Below are 23,222 nucleotides of genomic sequence, written 5' to 3' on the forward strand. Positions count from 1 at the left end.
CAAAAAAAAAAAAATTTACTTTTTTTTTGTATTTCAAAAAAAAAATTACGTTTTTTTCTATTTTTAATTTTCTATTTTCTGTTTTTTTTTCGTTTTTCTATATCACCCACCCGCCCCACCTCCCTCCCCCAACCCCACACCCACCCCCAAATTATTTTTCGACTTACACATTTTAAGGTAAAAGGTTTTTTTTATGCAAGATGAGCATGGTTCTAAACCATGAGTCAAATTGGGCGGGTTGGGTTATGACCCATTGTTTAGCCTATCTTAACCCAACCCATTTTAGCCCAAGTACTCTTTGGGCTGGGTTGGGCAATGACCCATTTATTGACCTAACTCATCTTGACCCGCCCAAATTCAACCCAACCCGCCCATTTGCCACCCCTAGGGAGAATTCAACACTGTTCTCTTTCTATAGAACTGGTCACCAGGCATGCAAACATACTCCTCAGTCATTTTCTAGTATGAACTAATACTATGTACTGTTCGACCAAAAAAATGTTGAATCTTTTAGTTAAACTAAATTAATGATGAGATATAAGGTGAATCTTATTCAAGGATAATAAATTCTAGATCAAATGTGTTGAGAAATTGATGTAGTGCACCACGTTTGATGGTGCTAAAGAGCACGTTTATATTCAATGAATGTAATAATATGATAACATAAATATGTAATGAATGTAAGAGATGGCAATAAATGTAATAAGAAGGAATCCACTACCCAATTATTGTATGATTTGGATGGTTCCTTCCCTTGACAACAACGTGGAAATACGAAAAGTGGAGATGGTTATGGAATATTTGGATCTTGTGGATCAAGATTGAGTAATATGCACCTGAATACAATCAATGAACAAGACAATTTTTTGTATATTCTCTTGAGTCAACCTTTTACAATGTCTTTTTCTCAGAAAGTGAAGTCCATTTTTGTTCTCTATCTCTTACTATTTATATGGGATATTCCCAAGAAACCCTAAAAAATTGTTACATCTCGTGTTTCTCGTACGTTAAAGTTTCGTCTTCAGTTAGTTGACATAGACTTGGGGATGAGATTATCTTGAGGTTAGCATATTTATGCTATTTATAACAAGCGATAAGTAAGTGCCATGAAGGATAAAAGGGTACACGAATTGAAGAGAATGAGTTTCGTTGAAAGTTGTCGATTTGGGATAAAATACGGTCCGAGCTATAATACCCGATATTTATGGACTAATACCATACAAGATACCATATGACTGTGATAGTATGATGTATAAAGTATATTAAAAATGAGTAGAATTTTAAGTAATGTGAGACAATTCTTAATTATGCGGGTAATTGGTTAATTACCGGGTAACAGAACATTACCTAATTACCTAATAAGTAGATAGCGATTAATAATTTCCACCCGTACCCCACGTAGCAGCAAGCCACTACTAAAGCCTATGACTCTTTAGTCATATTGGCTTAGTGGCCATCTAAAGTAATTATAAGATACTTACGTGTAAGTAAGTGCAAGATATTATAGGTTTGGTTTCATAAGACATTACAAAGTTTGGTTTCTTCCTAAATTCGTGTTCAAAACAGTTTCAAACCAGACGTTCAAACTCCATCCAGCAAGCTTTCAACAAGATTCTTGCAACCAAACAATTTCAACGAGAATTGTTAGAACCGTAGCAACGTAAAATTTTGTAGTTCTAAAAGAGTACGGTGCAATCTTTTTCAAAAATATTATACGGATTTTCCCCTACTCCAAGTATGTTAAGGCTAAATCCTTCTTTCTTTTGGCATGATCCATACGACATGAACGAAACGAAAAAATGTACAACTTTCATAAATGACTCTATCCATAGAAGTATTAGAGGGGCCTATGTTCTTGATTCTCCATGTGTCCTATTATTCTTTCGTCTGTTCATGGGTCTCAGAAAATACGTAAGTTGATAAAGTTTACTTCATGATATTAATTAAAGGCAAAATGGTCTTGTAACACAAAAAATATAATTTTAGTATATTAATGTTAATCAAATGTCAACTTTGAACAGATTATGGTATAGTCATCGGACAATCACTGGTCAACATGTAAACATAAAGTTTACGTACTACAAACTCTCATACGAATAATATAAAGGATCTTACTTTTACTTTTTAATCTTAAATATAAAATTTACACGAGAGATGTTTATTACTTATATATATCTTTGAACTACTTCTCCCTTAAAAACTTTGAAGAGATCTTAAAATAATTATTAATGTTTTCATGTTCAATTTATTTATATATGAAGGATTTTATTGACGTACTTCTCATGTATTGCATTCATTTATACATGTACATTGACATATGACCAGACGACGTTATATACGCGTATGTATGTATGAATGTATATATATATGGGAAATGGAAAAAAGGTTACGGCGTTATATGCGCACCACCACCTGATCAGTTGGTATATGTTGATTATTTTGCCTATAGTAGCTGAGATGCTATGATGGGTTGGCCTCAAAGGCTTGATGATGTTATGTAGACCTATACCTATCCATGACACAACATTTATACACACGTGCATGATGTTATAATTGTTTCAAGATTTGCAAAGTTAAGTAAACTTACAGGCGGAATTCCTTATTCCATGTTTCATCTATGTCTCTTATGTACTGATTTTCATGCTTAACATACTCAATACATTATTCTTACTGATGTCCTATTTTCCCGGGGCCTGTGTTTTATGCCCGCAGGTGCAGGTAGGCAAGTCGACGGTCCCCCTTCTTAGGATCCTTGATCAACAAGAGTTGGCGTGCTCCACTTGATCCGGAGCTGCTTTTGATTTTGGTACGATATGCTTGTATATATATATATATATATGGGTATGATGTGGCTCAGTCCCGTCTTTGTACAGTTGTATTTCTATTAGAGGTCTGTAGATAGTTATGTATAGTTGGATAGCATGTGGCCTTGTCGGCTTCCAGTTTTGGGTATATAGTTGTCTATAGTAGCCTTGTTGGCTCGCCCCACTGTATTTCCGCATGTATATGTACATGTGTCTTTTGGAAAGATTTCCCTCGCATATGTTATTCATGTTTATATCTTAAACGCATGCTTAAGGGTGTTCGACAGGTAGGACTCGGACACCCATCGCGGCTCATCGGTTTGGGTCGTATGTGGTATCAGAGTAGTTCTGTCCTAGGTTGTCTACAGACCGTGTCTAGTAGAGTCTTGCTTATGGGTGTGTTGTGAACCACACTTATAGACAGGAGGCTACATGACATATAGGATGTTATCCTCTCTTTTTATCTTAGATCGTGCGGTATAAGAATTCATGTTCCTAAAATATATTACGTTTTCAGCGATGCCTCCGAAGACTACAGCCGCCCAGAAAGGAAAGTCTGTGGCTGGTGAGACTACTAGTCGAGCGCCACGAGTTACCAGGGCTCGGGGAGAGTCTCATAGTGAGATTCCATCTCAGACTTCACATACCCCGCCCTCTCTAGAAGAGCCCCGAAGGGCACCAGCTCCAGCGCCTGCCCCTGTACGTTCAACCCCTCAGCCAGATGCACCGGGTCAAGAGATGAGAGATGTTATTCAGCTATTAACTCAATTAGCAGCCGTGCAGGCTCGGCGTCAGGAAGTAGGTATTGGTCATGTAGATAGGCCCGTCAGTGTGAGGGTTCGTGATTTCATTAATTTGGACCCTCCGGTATTTATGGGGCAAATCCAAACGAAGACCTTCAGGTATTTATCGATAGAATGCAGAGGACTTTGAGGGTAATAAAGTCCACTGCGACTGAGTCGGTTGAGCTAACTTTCTATAGACTTCAAGATGTTGCAGTTAATTGGTACTAGTCTTGGGAGTTGTCCAAAGGTGAGAATGCCCCTCCAGCAGTATGGCAGGAGTTTACAGAAGCTTTTCTTCGTCATTATCTTCCACCAGAGCTTAGGCGGGCCAGAGTTGATAGGTTCTTGACCCTTGGCAGGGTAACATGAGTGTTTGGGAGTACAGTCTTCAATTTGATTCGTTGGTTAGGTATGCTCCCACTATATTATCTAAGATGGAGGATCGGGTTTACCAGTTTGTTATGGGGTTAGATCCGCACTTGCTTAACGATTGTATGTCGGTCTCACTTCAGCCAGACATGGATATTTCTCATATTCAGGCATACGCTCAGGGTGTAGAGGAGCGTAAACAAAAACAGAGGGTCGATCGTGAGCATGATATGGCCCAGAATAAGATAGCGAGGTCTTCGGGTCCTTCTGGTGAGTTTCGAGGTGGTCAGAGGCAACAATACCCGAGGTATCTAGCCCAGCCATAGGCTAGCGCACCCCCTCAGTTTGGCGGTAAGAGATTTGATCATTCTACATATTCAGGGCCTGGTTAGAATTCCAGGGCCTCAAGTTCTAAGTATAGGGGTGAGTCAAGTCAAATGAGGCCTCCCTTACCATGATGTGCTCAGTATGGTAAACAACATGTTGGGCAGTGCCGTATGGGGTTAGGTGTTTGTTATACTTGTGGTTCTCCTTTCCATATTATGAGGGATTGTCCGACGAGAGGTGAGGCAAGCATAGCTCAGCCAGCGGGATTTATAGTTGGTTCGTCATCATCAGTACGCCCCCTAGGCAAGGTTCACAAACACCAATGCGTTGTGGTAGTGGCAGAGGCGGAACATCTAGCTCGAGTGGTCCTATGAACCGCATTTATGCGTTGGCAGGACGACATGATCATGAATCATCACTTGATGTTGTTACAGGTATATTATCAGTTTCCTCATATGATGTATATGCACTGATTGACCTAGGTTCCACCTTATCATATGTTACTCCATTGGTTTCTAGTAAGTTTGGAATAAAACCTGAATTGGTTAAACCTTTTGAGGTGTCTACACTTGTTGGGGACTCAGTGATAGCTAAGCGAGTATATAGGGGTTGTATAATAGTAGTTCATAGTCGATCTAACGTAGCGGACCTAATCAAGTTAGATATGGTAGAATTTGATATTATAATGGGTCCGGATTGGTTGGCTTCTTGTCATGCCAACGTTGATTGTAGATCAAAGATAGTCCGATTTCAATTTCCAGGGGAGCCTATTTTGGAGTGGAAAGGTAATACAATGTCGCCGAGAGGTAGATTTATTTCCTATCTCAATGCAAGGAAGATGATCAGAAAGGGCTATATTTATCACTTAGTTCGGGTTCAGGATATGGAAGTAGAGTCACCAACCATTCAGTCCATCCCTGTGGTTAATGAGTTTCCGATGTTTTTCCCGATGAGCTTCTGGGTCTTCCGCCAAAGCGAGAAATTGAGTTTGCTATTGACCTACTACCAGATACTCGTCTAATATCTATTCCTCCCTATAGAATGGCCCTGTATAGCTGAAAGAGTTGAAGGAACAACTAAAGGACTTGCTTGAAAAAGGCTTTATCAGCCTAGTATATCACCGTGGGGAGCACCTGTGTTATTTGTGAGGAAGAAAGATGGTTCCTTACGGATGTATATTGATTATAGACAGCTGAATAAGGTGACGATCAAGAATAAGTACCCGCTCCCGAGGATTAATGATTTATTTGATCAGTTGCAAGGTGCCAAGTGTTTTTCAAAGATAGACTTGAGGTCCAGGTACCATCAAGTAAGGGTTAAGGAGGAAGATATTCCGAAGATAGCATTCAGGACCAGATATGGGCAATTTGAGTTTCGTGTTATGTCGTTCGGTTTGACCAATGCCCCAGCAGTATTCATGGATTTGATGAACCGTGTGTTTAGGCCCTTTTTAGATCTGTTCGTAATTATATTTATCGACGATATATTGGTGTATTCTCGTTCAGAGGCTTAGCATGCAGATCATTTGCGTACTGTGCTCAGAGTTCTACATAAAGGAAAACTGCATGCAAAATTCTCTAAATATGAATTCTGGTAGAACTCTGTAGGTTTCCTTGGGCATATCATTTCGGGTGAAGGCATCCGGGTGGATACACAAAAGATTGAGGCAATAAAGACTTGGCCTAGACCCACAACACCGACGGAGGTTCGTAGCGTTCTCGGTTTGGCAGGCTATTACAAGAGATTTGTAGAGGGATTTTCTTCCGTTTAAGCATATTTAACAAAGTTGACACAGATGGGAGCAAAGTTTCAATGGATTGATGCTTGTGAACGGAGTTTCCAGGCATTAAAGGACAGATTAACTTCAGCACCGGTTCTAACGCTCCCAGAAGGGACCGATGGTTATGTTATCTATTGTGACGCTTCAAGCATTGGATTGGGTTGTGTTCTGATGCAGCATGGTAAGGTTATAGCTTATGTTTCTAGACAACTAAGAAAGCACGAGAAGAACTACCCAACCCATGATTTAGAGTTAGCCGCGGTGGTTCATGCACTAAAGATGTGGAGACACTACTTGTATGGCATTCATGTTGATATCTATACGGGTCATAAGAGCCTCCAATATATCTTCAAGCAAAAGGAATTGAATTTACGTCAAATGAGATGGTTGGAGCTACTTAAAGACTATGACTTCGATATTTTATACCATCCGGGGAAGGCGAACGTAGTAGCTGATGCCATCAACCATAGATCTATGGGTAGCCTGTCATATTTACAGCTAGAAAAGAGGGGAATAGCCCATGAGGTTCATCAGCTAGCTAGTCTTGGGGTTCGGTTACTGGACTCAAGTGATATTGGAATTACTATTCAAGATACAACAACATCCTCTTTAGTAACTGAAGTAAAGGAAAGCCAGTACGAGGATCTTATGTTAGTTCATTATAAGGATACCACCCCTCAGAAGGAGAAGGCACCATTTGAAATTACAGAAGATAGGGTCCTCACGTATCGAGGATGATTATGTGTCCCTAATGTTGCAGGGCTGCATCGGCAGGTTATGGGAGAAACTCATTATTCTCATTATTCTATCCATCTAGGAGCGACAAAGATGTATCATGACATCAAGGAGATATATTGGTGGGACGGAATGAAAAAGGATATAGCAGAATTTGTTGCTCAGTGTCCTAATTGTCAACAGGTTAAGATTGAGCATCAAAAAACTGGTGGATTCTTGCAGGCTATGGAGATTCTGACTTGGAAATGGGAACTAATCAATATGAATTTCATCGTAGGCTTACCTCGTACCCAGCATAAGTTCGATTCAATATGGGTGATTGTTGATACTTACAAAGTCAGTTCATTTTCTGCCCGTTAGGACTACATATTCCACAAAAGATTATGCAAGGCTTTATATTAAGGAGATAGTATGACTGCATGATGTCCTTGTATCTATTATCTCGAATAGAAGAGCTCAATTTACAGCTAACTTCTGGAGGTCCTTCCAAAAAGGATTGGGGACTCAGGTAAGTCTTAGTACAACATTTCATCCCCAGACAGACGGACAGGCTGAGCGTACTATTCAGACACTTAAGGATATGTTACAAGCTTGTGTGATGGACTTCAAGGGTAGCTGGGATGATCATCTTCCGCTTATTGAGTTCGCATATAATAATAGCTACCATTCTAGTATTCAGATGGCTCCATACGAAGCTCTTTACGAACGGAATTGTAGGTCGCCTATAGGGTAGTTCGATGTTTGGGAAACTACGTTAGTAGGGCCAGAATTGGTACAACAGGCAATCAAGAAAATTAAGCGTATACAGGAAAGGCTGTTAGCAGCTCAAAGCCATCAGAAGTCTTATGCGGATAATCGATAGTAAGACTTGGAATTTCAGATTGACGATTGGGTATTCCTAAAGGTATCACCGATGAAAGGCGTTATGAGGTTCGGAAAAATGGAAAACTTAGCCCTCAGTACATTGGACCATATAGGATCATACGCAAGGTAGGCCAGGTAGCATATGAGTTAGGCTTGCCTTCGGACTTGGAGTCTATACATACAGTCTTTCACGTGTCCATGCTCCGTAAATGTATCGGAGATCCTTCCAAAGTTGTGTTAGTTGACGACGTTCAAGTCACAGAGCAGCTATCATATGAAGAAACTCCCATTGCTATATTAGACAGACAAGTTCGGAGATTGAGAACTAAAGATGTAGCTTCGGTGAAAGTACTTTGGAGAAAAAACAATATGGAATAAATGACCTGGGAGGCTGAGGAAGACATGAAGTCTAGATATCCCTACTTATTTCCTTCAGAGAAGGGTCCGACTAAGACGTCATAACCTTAAGTTACGTGTATGGATTCTTGTGTTAGTTATTGTCATTGGTCATGTGAGGTCATTGTCGTTATTGATGATTGTGGTTATATGTTGTGTTGAATTATTGAATTTCTACAGGAAGAGTTGGTAGTAGTGTTGTTACAAAGGCGACTCTGCCAAAGTTATATAGATCCCGAGGAGTTAAACATTCGAGGACGAATGTTTCTAAGGGGGGAAAGATGTTATATCTCACGTTTCTCGTACATTAAAGTTTCGTCTTCAGTTAATTGACATAGACTTGGGGTAGATTATCTTGAGGTCAACATATTTATGCTATTTATAACAAGCGATAAGTAAGTACCATGAAGGATAAAAGGGTACACGAATTAAAGAAAGTGAGTTTCGTTGAAGGTTGTCGATTTGGGATAAAATACGGTCCGAGCTATAATACCCGATATTTATGGACTAGTGCCATACAAGGTACCATATGATTGTGATAGTATGATATATAAAGTATATTAAACATGAGTAAAATTTTAAGTAATGTGAGACAATTCTTAATTATGCGGGTAATTGGTTAATTACCAGGTAACGGGACATTACCTAATTACCTAATAAGTGAATAAAGATTAATAATTTTCACCCCACCCCACGTGGCAGCAAGCCACTATTAAAGCCTATGACTCTTAGTCATATTGGCTTAGTGGCCATCTAAAGTAATTATAAGATACTTACGTGTAAGTAAATGTAAGATATTATAGGTTTGGTTTCATAAGACATTACAAAGTTTGGTTTCTTCCTAAATTCATATTCAAAACAGTTTCAAACCAGACGTTCAAACTCCATTCAGCGAGCTTTCAACAAGATTCTTGCAACCAAACAATTCTAACGAGAATTGTTAGAGCCGTAGCAACGTAAAATTTTGCGGTTCTAAAAGAGTACGGTGCAATCTTTTCAAGAATATTATACGGATTTTTTCCCTACTCTAGGTATGTTAAGGCTAAATCCTTCTTTCTTTTGGCATGATCCATACGACATAAACGAAACGAGAAAATGCACAACTTCCATAAATGACTCTATTCATAGAAGTATTAGAGGTGCCTATGTTCTTGATTCTCCATGTATCCTATTATTCTTTCGTCTGTTCATGGGTCTCAGAAAATACGTAAGTTGATAAAATTTACTTCATAATATTAATCAAAGGCAAAATGATCTTATGACACGAAAAATATAATTTTAGTATATTAATGTTAATCAAATGTCAACTTTGAACAGATTATGGTATAGTCACCGGACAATCATTGGTCAACATGTAAACATAAAGTTTACGTACTACAAACTCTCATAGGAATAATATAAAGGATCTTACTTTTACTTTTTAATCTTAAATATAAAATTTACACGAGAGATGTTTGTTACTTATATATATCTTGAACTACTTCTCCCTTAAAACTGTGAAGAGATTTTAAAATAATTATTAATTTTTTCATGTTCAATTTGTTTATATATGAAGGATTTTATTGACGTACTTCTCATGCATTGCATTCATTTATATATGTACATTGATCCATGACCAGACGATGTTATATACGTGTCTCTATGTATGTATATGTATATGGGAAATGGGAAAAGGTTACGACGTTATATACGCAGCACCAGCTGATCAGTTGGTATATGTTGATGATTTTGCTCACAGTGAACGAGATGATATGATGGATTGCCCTCAGAGGCTTGATGATGTTCTTTACACCTATACCTATGCATGACACGACATTTACACGTACGTGCATGATGTTATAATTGTATGTTAATTCTTTTAAGTTGATTTAAATATATCAAAAATTTATTCAACAAATATAAATATTTACCCCAGAAGTCACTATATATTAGAAAGCTATCCGAAAAATAAGAAAAACATTTATAGATTAATATCCTAAGTATTAGTTTTAGAATAAGTAAGGTTATTTTGGAATATACTATATTTTGCTAAGGGTATTTTTGGTAAGAAGAAAAGACTGCTTCTGTTTTTGCTTTTGGGGAGAATCTGCTTTTTTTTTCTTCTCAAAAATGCTTCTGTTTCTTCCCAAAAGCATTTTTTCCAAAAAAAACTTGGCCAAAGACCTCAGGTTTAGAAAAAAGTACTTTTTTAAAAAAAGAAAAAGCACTTCTGGACTAAGAAGAAGCTTGGTCAAATAGGCTTGATTCATCATGCAATACTTTTTAACTTTTTCTAATTAGGATTTAAGAATATTTACGCCACTAATCGGTGAAAATCAAAATTACTCCTGCTCCCACTCATGTGCTCTCCGAGACTGGACCGTCTCATATAGCCAACCTTCGGTCCAAGTATCGAATCTCTCCCCATGTCGAGATAATTCCGGCCGGTGGCGACATCGTGGAGGTCCATCGACCCGGGTATTGCGCCTTCTATGTCTACCCATTCTTGATCGGTTATACTTTTCCTCTTCTTCCTCTAGCAGAGGAATTTTGCTGGTTTTACAACATTTGCCCGGCAACTCTCTCCTTACTTGTATAAAGCTTTCTTGATGCTGACAAAGTACGTGGAGTTGGCTGGTTATGAGGTTAGTATTCGTCATCTGCTGCACTTATTTGCACCGAGTTTCTATAAAGCTACCATGATACACCTACGACATCGTGGGACGAGTGGGTTGGTAGTCAGAATGGATGATAGAACGAATCGGAAGTTCTGGCCCAAATATTTCTTTATCAAGACCGAGCACTTGGTGGTGGACCCGACTGGGTTTCCTAAGCAGTGGAATCATAATCTTAAGTGTCTTCTATTGTGCACTTGTTGTCTTCTGTCGTCCTTTCATTTTTAGCTCACTCGTGGTTTGCTTTTTTCAGTTGAAAGGCGTGCACCCTCTCCTGTCTTTGACATTGAAGATTGGGTGACTCGCGTGTTGCCTCATATGGTAGGGATTCGTGATTGGGCGGCTTTCCACAAGCGTTTTGGACCTAAGGTTCCGTTTGGTAAGTGTTTTTGCTTCATCTTTCTGTTGTTTACCATTGCCTGTTGATGCGACCTCCTTTGGCGCTAAGTCGGCAAATTTCTAAGAAGAAGGCTCCGATGCCGGCGTTTCGCGAAGCTATCGCATCGGCTGGGATGCAGTTTGCTTTGGCCGAATCCATTCATAGAGGTCGTACTCAAACTTCGTCGATGAGAGATTCCGACCCTCAGATTGTTATGTGGGATGGGGTCTCTTCCCGACCTATCTATCATCTTGTAGATGAGTCGTCTAATGAAGAGGAGTTGCCATCAAGAAAAAGGCAAAAGATAGAGCTCGGGAAGGTTGTCGTTACTGATATCGAACCGGAGAAACTCATTATTTTGGAAGCGGCATTTGCACTTACATCAGATATAAGGGCCATGTTTACGACGGATACTGTTGCGAAGGGGAGGCCCTCTGGGGCCGGGGTGCATGATGACGAGGAGCTTGTAAGGACCGCAGAAGGTGATGCGTCGTCAGCAGCGGAGAAGGATATGGTGGTACCTAGGGGGGACGATGGATCTAGCTCGGACATCGATCCTGAAGAGGTACAGGCCTTCTTGGAGAGGAATACTCGCGTGGAGGTGAGGACGGATGGTCTTAACCATCACGTAAGCATTCCCGCGGGTTATGACCTTTTGGACAACTCTAAACGGGCAGTGCCGTCCTTTTCTCCCTTGTGCGCGGCTTCTGAGAACACGGCGCTGCAAGCGATGAGCGATGCGAAGCTATCGCTGAGTATTTCTGGCATGGCTTTGCGAGTAAGTGCTTTTTAATGTTAGGATTTGTTTCGCATGCGTAATCTGCTCATTCTAACATTTTTCTTTTGCATGTCAGACTCTTATCATGGGGATTGAGTGTGACCGGCGGGAGGAGCGGAGGACGGCCATTTTTAAGAAGGTGACCTCTAAGTACAAAGAGTACCGTACCAAGCACCGAACACTGGCTGACGTCTTTAACCAAGATAGCGAGTTTCAGCTGTTTCATGACGGGCTTAAACAGAAGGAGGAAGAGTTGATAAGGAAAGTTGAGGAGCTAAAGGAGCGGATGATGAGCTAATGAAAGCCATCGGTTGGTGCAGCGAGCTTGAGGCGGCTCTCAAGGCCAAGGAGGATAAGCTCGAGGTGAGCAAAGGGGTGATGGCTGAGAATGCTGACCTTCAAGCACGGGTGGCCTCCTTAACTACTGAGCTTGGGTGGAGGGAAGCAGAGATTGTCGATCTAAGGGGCGAGTTGAGCATTAAGGTCGAGGAATTGACTCGTGCCTGTAAGCACGTGATTTTTGCCCTATATGAGAATTACTCCCAAAAAAAATTCAAAAATAAAATGATTTTTCTTTGGTGTGCAATTTTGTGATATTTTGTGATATTTGAATAATTATTTGTATTTGTCTGTGCGTGTTTATTTGATAAATTAATAAAAAATACAAAAATATGTCGCATTTTGCATATAGGATTTAATTCTACAATTGTTAGTAATTAAAATTGTTTTACAAAAATTAAAAATTACAAAAATAGGCATCGTTTGCATTTTTAGCATTTAATGTCCAAATATACAATTTTATGCTTAATTAATACTTAATTGTGCGTTAATTGTTATTGGGAGTTAATTTGCGCTTTTATAACTTAATTTAGTTCTTAATAATAGTTTAAGTATTTTTATAATTTAGTTTTAGAAAAAATAAAAGAAGAAAAGAGAGCGCAAATATAAAGAAAGTCGGAATTAGGCCTCTTCTTCAACTTCAAGCCATAGGCCCAAAAAATGGCCCAATCTTCCCTACGACCCAGTCCATTTCGAACTGGGTCGACCCAGTCCATAACCCAAAAGACCCAAACCCCTTTTGTCTTACATTTTACAAAACAAAAACAAAACAAAAAAAGAAAGAAAGAAGGGAAAACCCTAAAGAGCTAACCAACCCGCCCCCTTTCTATCTTTCTTCTTCTTCTTACTCAAGAAAGACCCCTCCCATGGCTGCCCTTTACCCTCCATTAGCACGTCCTAATAGACCAGTTGTTCAAGCTTTACCTGCTCCGACCATGGATGACCCAGCTGTGTCTTCATCTCCTTTGTTAAGCTCAAAACTTACTTGACATCCATGGTTGCCAACGCTACGTCGAATGCTTCTGTCTCCGAGCTGCTGCCTCACGCCCATCATCTTTAACACCAAGCTCCCCGCGACTGCCCGTCACAGCTTCTGCCTCGTCAACTCAGGCAGCCATGGCTGCCATTGCATTCCATCAACGTCGAACAACTAATTTGGCTTGCCATTGTTCGACGACCAGCTGTTGTTGCTCCCCTATGCTTTACGTTGTTTCTTATCCCTCCCTCGACAAACTGTTGCTGCTACTCGTCGCAGTAGTTCCCTATTACCTGCTTCTCCATCATCACTGTAGCAGCAGCTGCGTCCGGCCATAGGATCTCCGTCGCGATGCAGCTTCCTCCGAGCTGCTGCTGCCGGCATCTGCTGCTTCACTTCATCGTTCTTCTTTGCTTCTAGTGTTTTGTTGTTGCTTCGTCTTCTTTGTTTGTCAAATGTCAAGGGGTTTTCATTAAATCGAGGCTTGGACAGATTTGTATACAATCAAAGTTCGTCGTTGATTCATCTCCGGTTAGTTGTTTTTGAGTTTTATTTTTGTCCATATTTTTGTTTGATATTTTCCGGATCCAAAATCGTTAAAGAATTCAATTCTTGTTTTGTTCGTTGTTCATCGTTGAAATTATTTTTCTAGTTTGTTCATGTTCATGTGCTTTGTTAAAATTAATTTTCAGATTTCAAAATAGAAGTTTAATTAGTTGTTTTCATGTTTATTTCATGTTTGTATTATTGTTTAAGTAAGTATTTGTTAGTTTGATGTTTGTTAGATTCAAATTGAAATTTAATCAACTATTTCTTCAATTTGTTTCATGTGTTTATGTATTGTTAGAAATTGTTAATATTGTTAAGTTCAAGTTTAAGTTCATAATTGTTTCTTCGTCGATCTTGTTATTTGTTTAAAGAATTTAGTTGTATTAAAGGAATATATTGTTTTAATCGTTTAATCCGTCATGTTTGTTGTCTTAAAATAGATTCATTCATGTTCATACTTTGTTTGGATAATCTTGAATCCGAATTTTGTATAGTTTGGTTTCTTGTTTACCATTTATGATTATTGCTTGAATTGTTCTCATAATCTTGTTTAAAGTTTAATATAAGAATTGTTTGTTGTAATGTTGTTAGAGTTGATTTTAAGTTCAATATGATTGAATTTAGAAATCTTCATACTTTGTTTGTTGTTGTTGTTGAATCCGAAAATAGGATTGTTTGTTGCTAAAATATTGTTCAATCAAATTTTAGTTGTTCTTGGTTGTTCAATTTGTGTTCATGTGATTTGTTGTTGAAATATCGTTAAAATCATGTTCATGTGATATTGTTGTTATGATGTTCATCCGTGTTCATATTGTTGTTTGAACATTGTTAGAAATTGATCATATTGTCTATATTTTGGTTAAGTTTGATTAATTGATGTGTTATAGCTGATGGGTAGTTTGGTAAATTTGTAATACGTTCAGGGGTAGTTTGGTAATTTCAGTAAGGTCGGAAGGGGTAGTTTAGGAATTGTACATTTTGTAATTGTTTATTTGAAGCATGGGGGACAAAATGAAATGGGGTGGGTTGTGATATGATTATTTAATATAAAGGGGGACAAGATTTAATTTAAAGGGAATCTTGCATTATTTTATTTGAAGCATGGGGGACAAAATATAATGGGGTGGTGTGATATATTTATTTAATGTAATGGGGATGAGTGGGAAGATAATGTGTTTGGTAGAGAAAGGGATTGATTTTAATTGATTAAAGGGTGGGGATTATATATAGAGAGGTCTGAAAAATGAAAGGGGGAGACTAGAAAAAATACACAGAGAGACAAGAAAAAAAACGGGAGAGAGAAACAAATCTGAAAATAAGGGAGAGAAAAGGGTTGAACATTTAAGAGATAGAAATTCCGAAAAATATTTAAGCTTTCAAGTATAAAAAAAAAACTAAAAAAATATTCTGTTTTCTTTTGTTATTTGAAATCAGAATTAATTGTTGTTTCATAAAAGCTGGAAGCTTTTGTTTTTTTTTTGGATTACTACTCCACCGGTCTGTTACTGGGTTGTTACTGTTGCTGGGCTATTGTTGCTGTGTTGTACTGATTTTACTGCTGTTGCTGATTCTCATATTCATTTTCTTTTGCTTCCAATATCAGGTACACAACTGAAAAGCTGTTTATTGTAATCCGAAATATGAAGCGTGAATACATATGAAGAATGAAAATTTGAAGTTTTAATTTCGTTTTTATTTCTTTGTTCCTTTTGTTGATTGTATTTAAGCTATTTCATGAATTACTAAATAATAACTGGAATAAGAAAATAATATCATAAGTTAGTCTGTAATAAATCAGTTCGGAAAAATAGGTTAATTCACTAGTTATGAAGGCTTCAAGATTATAGGTTGATCATGAACAAGTAGCTAAATTTAGCTAAGACACGAATTTAAATTAAACATCGTAAATTAGGCATTAAGGCATGACTTGAGCTTAAGCAAGATTAAGAGAACGTTTAAGTCTAATAAACTTTCTAATAAGCTTTAGTAATTATGGTTAAATCTAGTTTCAAATGATTGTGAATAATTAATCTCAATAATTTTTTTTAAAAAAAATAACAATGCTGAGTTTTAATCTAGCTATATTTGTTTATTTTGAATATTAGTTGTTGAATTTTTATTTTATTTATAATTTCGAAATTAGGAGTGAAATTCCTTTTTCATCAATATTTGTATTAATCAAGCAATTAGCATGTCATGTCTTCTTAAAATAATAAAAGCTAGTAATAAATTAGGATTTTCTTTCTTTATTTTAGACTCATTTTTATAGAAAAATGTAGTCGTTTTAAGATTTGTCCAAATAAATGAGATGAGCCTCGCTTAATGAAATGTATAGATTGCGGGGCCCTCAATAAATGTACATTTAATCGCTTAGAATTAGGGAGGAGCCGTTTTAGCAAATTTCACGGCCCTACCCAAAATAATGATACGCTAGACTCTTTAGGCGCGATTTAATTAATTTTACCTTCTTAAACTCGGATGCGCATTTCATGCGACCCAAATCTAAATCCTAAAACATCGAATAAAAATGTGTTCCGGATTGCGGGTGCATTTCATGTGACGTAATCCAAAGACATGTTTTAAACGATGTTCACAATTTTTTTTTAAAAAAAATAATAATAATAAAGTGGTAAAAAGTTAAATTTGCACATTGGTTCATAATTGTATTTAAAATCAGATAAATAAGCCGAATATGACAGTTGAGCGACCGTGCTAGAACCACGGAACTCGGGAATGCCTAACAGCTTCTCCCGGGTTAACAGAATTCCTTATCCGGATTTCTGGTACGCAGATTGTAATATGGAGTCATTCTTTTCCTCGATCCGGGATTAAAATTGGTGACTTGGGACACCCTAAATCTCCCAAGTGGCGAATCTGAAATAAATAAATAAATCCCGTTTTGATTGTCCTTTAATTGGAAAAACTCCCTACGCCCTTCGCGGGGTTGGAAAAGGGAGGTGTGACAGCTCTGGCGACTCTGCTGGGGATCAGTGACCCAGAACCACTGGTTCAGGGTTAGAAATTCGAGCTTAGATAAATTGTTATATTTGGCTTTATCTGATTTTTACATGTGTTTGAGTCTAATGTGCTAAATGATGCTTTTACCGCTTTGATATTATGTGAACTGTATATAAATTGTGCCGAAACCCATCTTCTCTCTGAGTCTTCTAAATCATGAAGAAGGGTGTACTTCGTACGACTTCTTTTCTGTATAGTGTCAAGTCCCAATTTAGAACGAGGTTTGGATAAGTCGCAAAGCCGGTGAAGCTTCTGTATTCCCGGATTGCCGCCTCCTCCTCGGCTCGAGCTGTCCGCTCGGGTAAGCCAGGTCTAGAACAAACACCCAGGTTCTGAACCTAGTATAACAAAGCCACATGCCGGATCCCTAGTAGGAGCGTTTGTTTGCATCACGTGCATTTGACTTTGGAGGCCCAACACAGGGGTTGGGTCTGTCTAGGACAGGTGTACCAAAAATGAAAATGACCATCCTGATGCATCTTACTTGCTACTACTTGCGCATTTATTTGATTCGGACTTGTGTGCTGACTGACTTGTGAATATCAGGAATAATATTTTGAAATTGAAAAAAAACGAAATAGCGGTTAGGGAATTGATTGTTTATTTTTGAAAAGAAAACAAATGCCCAAATACTGTCAAAACTCTGCCGAAATTTTAAGAAAATGAAAAAAAATGTCTTTTTAGTTTGTTTTATTAAAAGCTAAGAAAAAAAAAGGTCGTTGTTCTGTTTTTGTTTTTCAAAAAAAAAAATATATAAAAATAGAAAAAATATATAGTTTGTCTTGCCATGAAAATGAAAATAAAAAAGAGTCTTATTTTTAAAATGGTTTTTTTTATTATTTATTTGCTTATGAAAATGCAAAAAAAAAAAAAAAAAAGTCTTTCATTATTTATGAAAATGAAAAAAATGAAAAAAAATAAAAAGTCTTTCATTATTTGTCGCAAATATATATATAAATCCGAAAAGTTTTTTTTATTTCCAAAAGATATATATATCTTTATTTGTTGCAAAGAATATTTGTCTTGCCAAGAAAATTCAAAATAAAATTCCAAAAGATATGTCTTGCAAAAAATAATATAAATTTCTTTATTTTCCATTGTTGATAAAACAAAAAATAAAAAAAAATTCTTTTAAAAAAAATTCCGAAAATATTTTGGATTCTTCTTTCAAAATTGAAAAGAAAATTCAAAATTCAAAAAATATTTTTTAGAAGCATTTCTTTTATCAAAAGTAAAATTCCAAAAATATTTTTTTTCTTTAGAATAAAAAAAAACAAATGGAAATTCGAAAAAAAAAACTTCCTTTTACTTTTGAAATTCTCAAAGTTTAAATCAAAAGAAAAGGAATTTTTACAAGTTTTTCTTTCAAAAAGAAATCAATCAAAAAAATATATATACTTCCTTTGAGCAGTTCTTTCACAGTTCCAATAAAAAAAATATTAGTTCATTTACTTATTCACGAGGCTCGAACTACGCGGGTTTGATTCTCACCGGATGTGAGATACGTAGGCAACCCTCATTGGGTCCAACCCCACCTTTTGCTAAAATAGCCAAAAATCAAAAAATTTAATCTTGTCATGAATAAGTCGGGTGGTGTCCAACCTCCCCTTTTGCTAAAATAGCCAAAAAAAAAACATGTCAAAATTTTAATTTTGTCATAGAGAAGTCGGGTGACGCTGTTTTATGAAGACATAGCCGAATGTTCCCGAACGGGACGCCGGAAGGCTGACTTTGCATAAACAGCCACCTTCGGGTCATTTTTAAGATTTTGTCCAGTTGACTCACACAGCCTTAAAAATCTTCGTCCCCGAGGCGTTGAAAGGCCGTGTTGGCAATATTGACTTTTCTAATTCGAAAAATGATAAAAAGAGTCATAAATAAGTCGGGTGATGCTATTTTGTCAAAAATAGCCGAATGTTCCCGAGAGGGACGCCGGAAGGCTGACTTTGCATAAACAGCCACCTTTTTGGGTCATGTTTAGGATTTTGGTCTAGTTGACCCACACAGCACTATAAATCTTCGTCCCCGAGGCGCTGAAGGGCCGTGTTTGCAACATCAGGGTTTTAGTATAATTTGAAAAGAAAAAAAAAGAGTCAGCGGTCAGGTGAATACCGTTTGGATTTTTTAGTCAAAATAAGCCGAGCCAACTTCGGCCGCGTCTTAAACCGTTCTTGCCGAAATAGCCTTAGAGTATCTGTTAGTTGTTGAAAGGTTATTTTCGTAAAAGAATGGACAAGTGTGTAAAGTGTCATAAAATAATCCTCCCCGGCCTCAAATTCATGTGAAATTTGGAAGGGGCCACATTTGCAAAAAATAACCGTTTGGTTGCATTTGTCAAACGGGGAAAGAAACTAGCCGTTTGTAAATCTTTTAATTAGAATATGTGGGTTGTTTGATTCTCCAGCTTGTAGGTCATCTTCAAACCTTTGAAACCCAGTTTGTTTTAACATGAAAATTGAAAAAAAAATGTTTAACATTGTTTATCTTTTATTGGGTCCGAACTACGCTCGGTCTGATTCATGCGGGGTCATGATACGTAGGCAATCTCCATAAGATTCAACCACCACTAAAATAATAAAAAAAAATATATATAAATAAATAAAAGAGAGTGTGGAAGATTTTCAGGGGGGCACAATTGTCTAACTGCTTAGGTACATTGTATCTCTGATACATGATTGTCTGTCCAATGCCCTAACACTAACATGATGGCTTCCCTTTGATGTGTCCATGTATAGAAAGTGGTTGGTTGTGGTAACTCCTCCCTGCAAAGCAAAATCAAAGGACAATGGCTCAGAACCGCAGAACCGAGTGGATCGGTACTGATGACCGACAACAATTGGTCGAACAGAACAACAGGTTGGTAGAAGAAGTGAAAATGCTGAGACAGCATGTGGCAGACATGTATCAGGCATGGATAACGGGAAAAGCACCACCCCCTCCACCGCCAAGCCTCTTGAACTCGGTCATTTCCCAAGCACCCAACACCATAATGGAAGATTCTCCATACTCTCCATCCCAACCCATTTATGGCAGCTTTCCCAGCTATCCGAGTAGCTCCATCACTCTTCAATGCTTCTCCGCTCCCCAACATCACTTCTTTCCCCATGACCTCAAAAGCCATACCTCACTTCCCAGGTACCCGACTCCACGAAATGCTTACCCACCCATACAAGCCTACCAAAAGCCATCTGGATCAGGTTTCCGGCCCTGTCAACATGCAAGAATGAAGAGGTTGCTGAAACGAGGAAAGGCTCTCACCCCTATCGGGGTATCTTATGCCAGTCTGTTTGAAAGGCTAAGGCATGCTGGCTCGATTGAGCCACTCCCCGCATGTACTCCAAATCCCCTTGCAAGGAGCTTTGATCCGGCACAGCGCGCCTACCACTCCAATGTCATAGGGCACAACATTGAGAGCTGTCATAGTTGGAGAAGGGAAGTAGAGAAAATGATCCAAGAAGGGCGGGTTGTGATTAATAACAGTGACATGGTGCACTCGAGCCCCCTTGCGAACTTGCCGACGGATGTTGATGATATTGAAGTTGATAATGGTCTTGGCAGTATCGATGCAAAGCTCAGTGGCTAAGATGCCAGTCTTGATAAAGTGGGAGGACGTTTCGTTCCTTGGTCAGCAAGAGAGAAGCTTGTGGTGGCTCATTTTGTTGTCATTTCTGATGTTCGGATTATTAGGGTTATAAGTCGGATGTTGTCTTGTCCAGTTTGTTTTAGGATTTTGTTCTGGATTGTTTTGTTATTTAAACCATTTCACCGGTAGTCTAATACAAAATCCGGTCTTTTATTATTTCCAGTCATCTTTTTGTTTAGTCCTTTTATCATTTTTGTTCAATGCCGATTCTAGGGACATGACATGCGCACCCAGTTTGGGCCTAGTCTTAAAAGTTAATCATAAAACCCTGAGAAGGTGATCAAAGCATTTAAAGGAAATAAGAACGGTTTGAGATTATTTGGAGCCCGAGTCATGTGGAACTGGGGCAAACACAAAGAAAACCGTTAAATAAAGATTCGCCTAAATTGGCATGAGGGTCGTTCATAATAAAAGAGAATGAGAGTGTCGCCCAACGGTGCTTTAGAAGTGACAAATGAACAAACATATGTTTAACATAATTGTCAAGCCCAGCACCGTCGGAAGAGACTATAAATCTATTGTTTGTTGTGTTGTTTGCATTTGGCATGTTTTGAAGACTGGAATGACGAAGACATTTTGTTCTGCTACCTAAACACTTTATCCTTCGTTACCCCTTTTGAGCCTTACTTATTTTTCTTTCATACCCCTTGTTCGGAATCAGTAAAAAACGACTAGAAAACGCGAGCATGACAAAAAAACATGAAAAAAAAGAAGAAAAGAAAACAACAAAACGAAAAAGGAAAGAAAAGAAAAATGGTAAAAAAAAAAACACAAAAGAAAGTCAAATGAAAAAAGAGGAATTGGGAACTACGTTTGACCTGATTCCTCAAAGAGGATACGTAGGCGCTTCACAGCTCGGTCATAGGGTGCATAGTGTGCATAATGTGCATGGTATGCATGGTGTAATAAATAAAAAAAAAATTTAATAAATAATCCCCAAGCAAGAAACTGGGGCAAGGGTTGCGCTTGTGGTAAGCAAAATTGGTTCCGAATGTTGTAATTTTAAACCTCCAATTTATTTTGTTTTGAGCCTTTAATACCCTTTCTTTCTAAGCCTATCCAAAAAACCCACATTACGGTCCAAAGAAAGACCTTCTGATCAGTCTGCAAAAGATGCCAAGTCAGACAAATGAGAGTCTTACCGGCGAACATAACACTCTTTTCCACAACAGAAAGGACTCTAATCTCCAGCAGAGAGAGTCATACCGGCAACACTCCAAATCTCCAGCGGGAAAGTGATACAAATGAGAGAGTCTTATCGGTGAAAATCTTCACGGACACCATAAGGCGATGAAAGCTGAAAGAAAAACCAAAATGAGAGAGGCTTGATAGTGAAAACCCTTCGGGCACTACAAGTCGAATAAGATTAGGAATCAGATGGAGAATTGCCAATTGAAGGTCTTGAAAGACGATTGACGGCAGAGGATAGGCCACATGTGCATGTCATGACCATTAGGGTCGTTGTTTTCGTTTGATAGGTTTTTATTTATAGTTTCTTTTGTAAAAGAGTCATCATTTCCTTTGTCTTTTATTTTGTTTCTTTTATCTTTCTCCTTTCATAGAAAAACTCCCCAATAGAGTCTGTCTGGTCATAACAAGTGTGAATTGACTTCAAAATATGTCATCAGCTTCCCAATTATACAAAATGAGATCTGACTAGTGCATCCAAATGGTATAGTCAGCGAGGAACAAATGCGAGGCCAGTGTCAAGAAAATATCCCCAGCAAAAGGGAATTGACAAAAGGATTGACGAGTGTCAAAAGGGATATCCTTGCCAAAACCAAAGTTATAAACCTCAAGGCCAAAACCCGTGGGCAAAGCAAGGAGAGCAATGACCATGATTTGGGAAATTCACACTGGGACTAAAAGGTCGGGGAAATGCCAGCTTCCGAGCTATGTCACAAAAGAAGACGGATATCCCCAGCAGGAAGGGATTATCCCCAGCACATAATATCATCCCCAACAAGCTGTGGAACGCAGAGCAAGGAAGGAGAAAGGGAAAAGCCATCCCAGTAGGGGTATCACAACCAACCACCATGTTTTAAACTAACAAATTTTGTTTGATTTGAAACAGGTAAAGGAAATGGCATTGATGCCAGAAATACATGCCACAAGGGATATTATCAAACTGGGGCAGAAAATTTTCCTTCCGCTTAGAAAATTTTCTAGATGTCAGGTACCCATGCGGGAAAGAATAAAGATAACGCCAGTCTCAAGGGAAGTGGTCTTAGAACCAGTGTTGCCCCCAACATAATAAGTTCTATGGAGGAAGTTGTTCCCCAGCAAAGGGATGAAACTTGAGCTCAGTGAACCACTAGTTCTGAAAGAATCAGAATCCCCCAACAGTGTTAGCCTAGACAGCGTTATCCCCAGCTGATAACATTTTACCCCCCAACAGGTAAGTAAATAATTCCCCAACAGTGTTATCCCCAGCAAGTATTCGAGGTAAGACATTTTCAAGTCTTAAGGATATTTTGGGTTCATCCGCCCTCGAATAGGATATTTTGGGTTCATCCGCCCTCGAATAGGATATTTTGGGTTCATCCGCCCTCGAATAGGATATTGTGGGTTCATCCGCCCTCGAATAGGATATTTTGGGTTCATCCGCCCTCGAATAGGATATTTTGGGTTCATCCGCCCTCGAATAGGATATTTTGGGTTCATCCGCCCTCGAATAGGATATTTTGGGTTCATCCGCCCTCGAATAGGATATTTTGGGTTCATCCGCCCTCGAATAGGATATTTTGGGTTCATCCGCCCTCGAATAGGATATTTTGGGTTCATCCGCCCTCGAATAGGATATTTTGGGTTCATCCGCCCTCGAAT

The sequence above is a fragment of the Nicotiana tabacum genome, chromosome 1 (genome assembly GCF_000715075.1).
Source record: "Nicotiana tabacum cultivar K326 chromosome 1, ASM71507v2, whole genome shotgun sequence".
In the NCBI taxonomy this organism is placed as follows: domain Eukaryota; kingdom Viridiplantae; phylum Streptophyta; class Magnoliopsida; order Solanales; family Solanaceae; genus Nicotiana; species Nicotiana tabacum.